Source organism: Zea mays, chromosome 5, assembly GCF_902167145.1.
Source record: "Zea mays cultivar B73 chromosome 5, Zm-B73-REFERENCE-NAM-5.0, whole genome shotgun sequence".
Classification (NCBI taxonomy): domain Eukaryota; kingdom Viridiplantae; phylum Streptophyta; class Magnoliopsida; order Poales; family Poaceae; genus Zea; species Zea mays.
In genome coordinates, this window is record NC_050100.1 from 94,835,608 (window position 1) to 94,845,844 (window position 10,237).

General features: G+C 41.4%; 1 long non-coding RNA gene across 1 annotated transcript; it reads right to left on the reverse strand.

The window, feature by feature from the left end:
* Positions 1-9,263: 9,263 nt before the first annotated feature.
* Positions 9,264-9,936, reverse strand: LOC103626716 (uncharacterized). The gene is made up of 2 exons (XR_553096.2): positions 9,603-9,936; positions 9,264-9,495 (listed from the first exon to the last, which is right to left on the reverse strand). It is a non-coding gene; the product is annotated as an uncharacterized lncRNA (long non-coding RNA).
* Between the last annotated feature and the right edge of the window lie 301 nt (positions 9,937-10,237).

Sequence of the window (10,237 nt, forward strand, 5' to 3'; positions counted from 1 at the left end):
TGAACAGTCCACTGTCCGGTGCACACCGGACAGTCCGGTGCGATGTCCGGTGTGCCACTAAAATTCATCTCCGAAGGCAGCGCTCTCGGGTTTCTGCGACTGGGAAGGCTCTGCTGTGAACCAGCCTGGTCCCACCTGACAGAGGGTGCACCGGACAGTCCGGTGCACACCGGACAGTCCGGTGCCCCAAAGCCAGAAACCCTAAGTCTTGTTTTTCAAATGATTTTCAAATCGGTTTTCGCTCTAACTTGTATGTGAGTTCTAGAGTGACACCTAGCACTGTGTATGAGTGTGATTGTGCACCAACACTACACTAGAACTCTCTTGGTCAAACTACTCATCGACAACCCCTCTTTATAGTACGGCTAAAAGAGAATAAAAGACCTAACTAAATCGCGAGTGTCCACATCTCCTTGACACTCGGACTCCGTAGACCTTCACCTTTTGTTCCGTCGTTTTAGCCGTCGCTTCGAGTTCTTATCTCCGGGATTGCTTTCACATTGTAGTGCTTTTACCTGTCATGTGACCTAACTTACCATTTGTCTCTGCAAAACACACGTTAGTCACATATAATATTACGTTGTCATTAATCACTAAAACCAACCAGGGGCCTAGATGCTTTCAGTTAGAAATCGAACCACCGACCTCACCCCTCACACGCAGTGGCGGACGTAGGTCGAGAATTTATGGGGGGCCAAAAACACCACACGACAAAATCAAGCGAGATTATTAAAAAACTTAGCAAAGATACTGCTAAGTTTTTTATGACCGAATCAAAGTCGTGTACATTGTCAAATGTCAATCTCCTAGAAGGGCAGAGGTGCCAGTAAAGGGGTGGGGTCAAGCGACGTCTCCAGCTCAGAGATGGGGCTTGCTGTTTTGCCAAGCTTGTTGGTCACGAAGACGGGTCGCATCATTGTGACGAGCGAGACTTGACTTTATCGAGCGGGCCGGTGTCGCAACGACGACGGGGCGGGGGTGGAGGCGCCAGAAAGGGGCGGGGTCGGACAGCGTTGGGTCAGGTGGAGGCGGAGGTCGAAACCGGTATCAAGGCAAACTGGTTTAGGTGGCGTCGAAAAGATTAAGGTCGAAGTGATAGATGCGAGGACTCGGTTGGAGAGGATCTGACGAGGAGGCTCTTGACAAGATTATTTTAGGCAGCTAATTGTTAAATGGTTTTAGCTAGGTTGAGGCAGCTAACAACTAATGATTATTTGAAGGGTATAGCTAAAAATTAGTGCGTTAATTAGTTGATTCATTCTAAATTTTTAATTTTAGCCGCTAGCCATTTGTTTTTTAGTTTAGAATAGGACTATATCTTATCAAAACTTTTATTTTTTTCTTCACTTAATAATAAATGGTCATTATGTATAATAGGTTGTATAAAATTGAGGGGGGCCATGACCCACTTTACCCCCTGCTCACGCGTATCATCCACTACCACTCTGCATATGTCATGCTTTGTGTTTAGTCTGTAGTTTTGTCCACATATTACAACCAACTGAGTGTAAATTGCTTATTTAAGACCGTAAACGAATTCAAATAAAAAAGTAGTCAACTACAAAGTTGAATGACTTTTGAAGTTCTACAACTTTCATTTTGACACTTTTTCATCCAAGGTCGTTTGCAAAATTTGAATTTTAAATTTGACAAATTTAGATGCAATTTTTGAGAACCGAAATGAGTTCAAATAAGAAAGTTGTCAACTACAAAGTTTCATAACTTTTAGAGATATACAACTTTAATTCTGGTGGTTTTATCATACGAGGTCATTTGAAAAACTCAAAAAATTAAGGATAAAAATGATTTCTAGTGGCAGTTCTTAAGAAAAATCGAAAAATTAAGGATAAAAATGGATTTCTATAGGCAGTTTTCTTAAGTAATTGCCTGTAGAAATACAATTTCTAGTGGCTGTTTTTAAGGAACCGCCACTAAAAATAACACAGGCGGTTGATAACCGAATCCGTATGTAAAAATATATCACCCCGTAGGCTTTGAGCTTTTTTCTACTAGTGGTCGATACCGGTCGTCTGTTGTTACGTGTCATTTTTGCATTATTGATCTGCATCGCTTTGGCCGTTTAAAGTTTAGCAAAAATCAGCCCTACAAATAGAGAAGGTGTTTAGGTTCATTCATACCCTCAACTCTCCAATAGGATGTTTCTGTCCATCCCTGTTTTCTAAATACACAACCTTTGTTTCTATACCCATGCTCTTCTTCTGAAGATGGAGAATAAAAGGCCGATAAGTACACATATATTTTTAATGAATTCCGCACATTTTTAGGTCCATGCATGGCCGCTACACTCTGTGGCCCTTATTGATGCAACGACAAGAAGTGGTCGACTTTTTGGGTCCGAATAACCAAGTTCCACACTACCGCACCCTCAAGCAGCTAAAGGATCGGTGGTCGATGAGCAATCGAAATTGAAGATCGCCCTCTTTTAAAGTACACACAACTGTTTGTGTGCGGCCCGACCGAGTGGAGCAGAGCTTCCGCAACAAGCCTACAGAAGCTGAGTTCAAACTAAAGCACACATGACGCGCTCTTTGCCATCAGTCAAGTGGTGCACAAGGCAAAGTGGCGACGACTCCAGTGATGGAAGCAAAAGATCTCGTCTCAACTTGGATGACAATTATAGCTCCACGCTGTACGAAAGTGTGGGCGTGCCACGCCCTATCAGCCGCGATAGGGCAAGAGCTTACGGAAGGGGAATAGGCTAGCAACAGGTAGCAGCGAGTCACAGTTACAGAGAAAATGGTATTGAAGAAGCTGAACAAGGCTAGCCAGGAGGATTACTCTAATTAAATTGCTTGAGTAATTCAACGAATTATTGAATCGCTCTAGCGTCGATATATATAGACGAAGACATTAAAAGTGCTTACAAGTTAGCCTTAAAAAGTGGACAAAGCAACTAGAATTAGACGAGTAAGAAGAAGAGAGGGAAGAGAAATATGACGAAGATGAGTAGTGGTGACTGGTGTATTGGCTATTTATACGAATTATATAGCTTTTTTTGCATTTTAATTGTTTTCATGAACTATATAAATTTTATTTGCTTAAGCGTGTACTCGGATAAATTTATATTGTAATAGAACATCGTGTTTTATTTCAATCAAAAGTCTATAAAAAAGTGATGTGACGCGCTGATATGGTTGACAATATTCGGATAGGCACCATGGTCAATATCTTGGGTTTGGAAGCAGCCTAACCCGCTAGTCATTCATTTGGCTCGCTGCATTGCCGTTGAGCGACGAAGACCAGAGACTGACTGACTTGTGGACAGTCGCTTTGTTTGTGCAAGTGGACAGATTCGTAGATAGGTGGTTACTAGAGTAGATACTACTCGAAGTGTGGATGACTTGAGATGATGGCTTGGTTACGGTGCCGGGGCGGCTACCCAATTGTCAACAGGGCGGCCCTGAAGAAAATATCAATAGGCCTCACCACTTGGGTCCTTGGGAATCTTCATGTGTACTTGGCCATATGCATGCGCAAGACTTCCATTGTTCATCTTCTTCATCGTCTGAATATTCCTCTTCCTCGCGGTCCCAGGTGCCAGGTCACAACTCTCTTAAAGCTATCTCCAACGCGATGACATGCCACTACTAGAAAAAAAAACTCTATAACTATGATGAGGTCTAATTTTTATAGACAGATTTAGTTATCAAACGTTAGTGAAATAAAATAGTCGGCCCGATTCAAAGAAGCGTAAGTGGAAACACGTTTTTCATGGTGGTTTCTCAAGAAAATCATCACTAGAAGTACTTTAAAATCATTTTTCGATTTTTTTCAAATGACATCGTATGGAAAACCATCAAAATAAAAGTTATAGATCTTTAAAAGTTATCAAACTTTTTAATCGACAACTTTTTGGTTTTGAAATGCATTTGAATATGCCATATTTAGAATGCATTTTTTTTTTTGCAAACGACCTCGAATGCAAAGGTACTAAAATAAAAGTTGTAGAATTTAAAAAGTTATTTAATTTTATAGTTGACAACATTTTCGTTTGTAGCCTCAAACAGTTAATTTACACTTGATTTGTTCTAATATGTAGTAGGCAACAAAGCCACAATCTTGACTCAAGTATATTGTGGGTGGAGTGGCAGAAGAGGATATGTGCGAGTGTGATATATTTATATTTCTCGAAAAAGATTTGTATCGGCGGTTTCTTACCTTAACCACCAGTGAAAATATTTTTACTGGCAGTTCTCGACAAACCGTCAAATAAAAATAGGTTAAGAACTATCTGTATCAGTGGTCTCAACCTCCACGTCCGCGCTCGGTATCCAGAATTCCAGATTAGTGCAATTGGTGGGGCGCGCGGGTGGGCAGAGCATCCTTCAGAAAGCATAGGATAGGATTGCACACGTTGCCACCTTCTTTCACAAGCTTGTTATTCTTGAACACGGGCATAGATTCTTGTCCATTTATAATCGAAGAGTATGCTTTGGAGCAGCGTCAACAAACTTTTTTATTCCATTATGATGTTTTCATGTCAGTTAACATTACTTGCATATGTAGTGATAAGGATATAAACATTGAACTCTTGTGAACAAATGAAAAACTAGATCGATTTTTATCCAAAACTTTAGGTTGTGTTTGGTTTCAGGTCAAAGTAGGATGAGACTCCTCGATTTTTTAGATCACACTGTCATCAAAAATTAATTTGGTCACGTGACTCAAGACTATAGAAAATATAGTCGCCCTTTCCAATCCTCCTTATACGTACATCTTCATAGCTAGGGTTCCCGGCGTGGACCTGAAACTGCCTCAATGGAATGCCGCCGGCCGGCTAGTACACGGGGAGGAGGAAGCCAGGAAGTACATGAGTTGGCGTGCCTAGCTAGATCCAACGCGTGGGATTCAGGTGTCCGTGTGGATCTGGAAGCCGCCATGCATGGGAGCACGGGAGCAAGCAAGGGGTGGTTGCAGGCGGGGTTGCAAGGGAGAAGATGGAGTGTAGAGACAGATAAAAGTGGGAGGCACTATTACTGAGTACTAGCGTCTGAATAAAACGAAGGAACTGATAGTTGTTTTCCTGATCTCAGCTTTCTCTCCTAAACTTTCCATTTTCCTCTCTTCTCCATTGATTCGGAATCCGGCGTCAATCCAAACAGACACCCGTGCAAACACCCACATAACTATCGCATTTTCGTTGTCTGCAAAAGCTAAAAAAAAGTCTGGCACGCACGGCTCGTTATGCATGTGCGCTTAAACGCAAAAAATAGTGGGACGGGTCAATCCGAGCCGGGCGCGTAGTGTTTGATTTCTAGAGCTAATTTTTAATACTTCTATTTTATTTTATTTTAGTTCTTAAATTGTTTAATTCGGAAAGTAAAATAGAGTTTTAGTTTTTATATTTGTTAATTTAGAAACTAAAATGTAATAAAATGGAGAGATTAAAAATATTAGTCACTAGAAACCAAACACCATCTTAATATGCGCGTGAAAAGGTAGACTTAAAGCAACTCTAAAATAAGATGTAAACTTACCTTAAAATAAATATTAGAGGGAAAAACTGAATTCGCTTGCTCAAACAGTTCATGTATTCGCCTCTGAAAAGTTCCGCATCCCGTATGGACGCCCTCAGCTCCCTCAAATTTTCGCGTTCAGTGTTCCTCTCCCCAATCCGTCCGCGTCTACGTGTGCATCCTGTTACATTTACAGGATCTCTAGAAGTAAATCAGTAGGGTAATCTATATTCTATTGAGTAATTTCGGGTTCCTAATTTCTAGAACAAAACAGTATTAGATTGTTACCGTCGTTGGGAAGTGCAGGTGTGTTGGAGGATGTAGATTCGTTCGCCATCAGGTTCGTTGATGAAGGTTGATGCAGCGAGGTTGTCGACGGCGATGAACGGCGGTGTCTTCCCGTCACTGGCTGTGCACCCTCTCAGATCGGTGTTAGGGTTTTGTCGGTGGGGAGTACGGTCTCGCGAAACACGTCCACCGAGCCGCCGGCCCCCACCCTTTTATTTATAGCGCAGTGTGACAGGGGCCCACCAACCATATAGGGTTGGGCGCCCCCGATCAGGGCGTGATCAAAGGCCCAAGATGTCCGTTGGGCCCATCTTGGTGGAGATCAATCCAACATTCTCCCCCTTGATCTCATCGTTCACTTTAAACTTTAAACTTTAACTTCAACACTTTTCACTTTACTCGTTTCATCACAGATAAGTGCATAGAGCATGTTTCATCGTCACGATCAATCGTCGATAGATTTGACAGCTACAATACACATCTCCGATCTGAAACAGTACTTTAACTTTAGGCCCTATTTATAGTCCAGGAATCATAGGCTTTCCCTTAAACCCATGTCGGCTACATGTTCTTTGAACACTTTGGGTGGTAAGCCTTTTGTAAGCGGATCCGCGAGCATCTTTTCACTTCTTATATGCTCAAGACTTATTATTTGATCCCAGACTTTATCCTTCACAACGTAGTACTTTATGTCAATGTGTTTGGCAGCACCACTTGACCTATTGTTGTGAGCATACTGTACTGCTGGAGCATTATCGCAGTATAACTTTAGTGGTTTATGTATGCTGTCGACCACCTTTAAACCGGGTATGAACTTCTTTAACCAATTCACCTGCCCTGAAGCCTCAAAACACGCTACAAACTCGGCATACTCTGTGGACGATGTAGTGACGGTTTGTTTCGAGCTTTTCCATGAAATAGCTCCACCTGCGAGAGTGAACACATATCCCGATGTGGATTTCTATCATCTCCCGCATAATCATAATCTGTGTACCCCACTATTTGGAGTGAATATGTTCTTCTATACGTCATCATGAGGCCTTTCGTGTCTTGCAAATATCGCAAGACTTTCTTTACCAATTTCCAGTGCTCAATCCCTGGATTACTTTGAAATCTGCCAAGCAACCCGGTAACAAAAGCTAAGTCAGGGCGCGTACACACTTGAGCATACTGCAGGCTTCCGACAGCAGAAGCATATGGAACCACTTTCATTTGGTCGAGCTCGTACTGGTTCCTAGGGCATTGAAAATCCCCATATTTGTCGCCCTTGACTATTGGTGCAGGTGATGCACTACATTTGTGCATATTGAATCTCTTTAAAATCTTTTCTATGTATAACTTTTGGGGCAGTCCCAATACCCCTTTTGTTCTATCTCGGTGAACCTCTATGCCCAAAACAAAAGACGCTTCACCAAGATCTTTCATGTCAAATTTTGAGGACAAAAACTTCTTTGTCTCCAGCAGTAGACTGACATCACTACTAGCAAGTAAGATATCATCCACATATAGGATTAGGAAGATGTACTTTCCATTCTTAAACTTTGTATATACACAGTTGTCCTCAACATTCTCTTTAACCCAAAATCCTTTATTGTTCTATCAAACTTCAAGTACCACTGTCTTGAAGCTTGTTTTAAACCATAAATTGATTTCTTTAGGCGACATCCCATACCTTCTTTTTCTTTCACAACAAAACCTTTCGGTTGTGCCATGTAAAAAATTTCTTCCAAATCCCCATTGAGGAATGCCGTCTTTACATCCATCTGATGTAACTCTAAATCATAGTGTGCTACTAATGCCATTATAATTCTGAAGGAGTCCTTACATGAGACCGGAGAAAATGTCTCATTGTAATCAATCCCTTCTCTTTGTGTAAAGCCTTTTGCCACAAGTCGTGCTTTATGTCTTTCAATATTCCCTTTGGAGTCGAGTTTTGTTCTGTAGACCCATTTACAGCCTACTGTTTTGGCTCCTTTAGGAATTGTCTCTAAATCCCATACTTTGTTAGCATTCATTGATTCCATTTCATCTTCCATGGCTTTAAGCCACTTTGACGAGTGCTCGCTTCTCATGGCTTCTTCAAATGAGGTGGGATCACCCTCCATTTGAAGTCCTTCGGTGTTATACACCTCATAATCATCAGAAATAGCTGATCTTTTAATTCTTTGAGACCTTCTTGGGGCCTCTACATTTGGCACATCTGCTGTCTGGGGCTGTTGTTGCTCCCCCTCACTTGTGGCATCATTTTCTATAGGATCCTGAAGGACAGGTTCCTCATGTCCATTCGTTGTCGCCACAGGAGAACTAACAACAGGTGTTGTCACTACAGTGTCTTGCACTGTTGGTGCAACAGGAACAGGTAATTCAAAAATTGGTTCCTGAAACATTGGAGTGGGCACATATACCCGCTTTTCCTCAAGATCAATTTTTCGACTTACCATGCTCCCCCTCATCATTTCATCCTCTAGGAACACAGCGTGTCTCGTTTCTACAAACTTTGTATATCTATCTGGACAGTAGAAACGAAACCCTTTTGATCTTTCTGGATAGCCAATGAAATGGCAACTTACTGTTTTGGGATCTAGTTTCCCAATGTTTGGGTTAAATACTTTAGCCTCAGCAGGACTCCCCCACACACGTAAGTGGTTTAGTGAGGGTACTTTTCCTGTCCACAACTCATACGGTGTTTTGGGCACCGACTTACTTGGTACTCTATTGAGAATATGAATGGCGGTTTTCAGTGCCTCCATCCATAGACTCAATGGCAAGGTAGAGTAACTCATCATACTACGCACCATATCCATCAGTGTACGGTTACGCCTTTCAGCTACTCCATTCTGCTGAGGTTCGCCCGATGTTGAGTACTGGGCTACTATACCATTTTCCTGTAAGAACCTTGCAAAAGGTCCAGGAACTTGGCCATATGGGGTATGCCGACCATAGTACTCTCCACCACGGTCAGACCGGACTACCTTAATCTTTGAACTATGTTGATTTTCAACTTTAGCCTTAAATATCTTAAATTTATCCAACGCTTCTGTTCTTTCTTTGATTGGATAAATGTAGCCAAAACGAGAGTAATCATCTGTGAAAGTTATGAACGAGTCAAAACCATCCACACTTTTCATAGGAAATGGACCACATATATCTGTGTGGATTATCTGTAGAATTCCTGTGCTTCGTTTGGCGTTCTTTTTAATTTTCTTTGCATACTTTCCTTTGATGCATTCTCTGCATTGTTCTAAGTCTGAGAACTCTAATGGAGGAAGAATACCATTCTTAACTAGTCTCTCTATTCTCCCCCTCGAAATATGGCCTAAACGACAGTGCCATAATTTCGATGATTCATCATGAGTTCTCTTTCGTTTTATGTTTCATTCAGTGACGAGGATACATTTTCATTCATATCGCTCACGGAATTCACATTTTCACGAAGCGATAACAAATAAAGATCTTCCTTTTGAAAAGCAATACCAACACTTTCTTTATTATGAAATATCTCACATTTGCCATCTCCAAAATGACAATCAAAACCATTATTGTCCAAACATGAGACACTAATCAAATTCCTCTGTAAAGAGGGAACATAAATAACATCTCTAAGTACAACCATGAAGCCATTAGCAAGCTCTAGAGGAAGGTCGCCAACAGCTTCAACATCTGCTTGCACTCCATTTGCAACTTTAATGTGTCTTTCTTTTCTTTGCATAGTCCTCGTCGAACGGAATCCCTGTAAAGAATTAGCAACATGGATAGTTGCCCCTGAGTCAATCCACCAAGTAGATTTTGAATATTGTACATACATGGATTCATTAATGAACGTAATAATGTTCTCACCATTCTTTGCCATGATAGATTTTAAGAATTCAGGACAGTCTTTTTTGTAATGTCCTGTCTTCTTACAGTGGAGACATTGATCTTTGTTTACCATAAACTTTTCTGTTGAGGCTGATGGTGCTGAGGAGCCTTTCCCTTTGCTTTTGCGGGAGAGTTGGCATTGGCATTGAAATTTCTTTTCTTATTATCTTTAACATAGTGGAGAGTGCCACCATTGGCAGCTTTTATTCTCTCCTCTTCTTGCACACACATAGCCATACAACGATCAAGATCCCACTTCTCGGGTTGAATGTTGTAGTTGACAACAAAGGTGTCGAACTCTTTTGGCAATGAAGCAAAAAATCAAATGGACAAGGAATTCATCCTTAACATGCAGATCCATTGGTTTAAGCTTTGAGTTCATATGACTCATCTTTAGTATGTGCTCTCTTATGCCAGTGTCATTGCCTCCTCCAGAATACCTCTCTATCATCATCTGCTTTATTAGCTGAGTTGCATATGTCTTTGAAGAGCCATAGAACTGACCCTTTATTCTATCGAGGTATTCTGTGACAGTGTCACACTCTGGAACTGAGCCCGCAATAGAAGGCTCAACTGTATTCTTTAGCACTGCCATGCACTTTTTGTTGGCAATA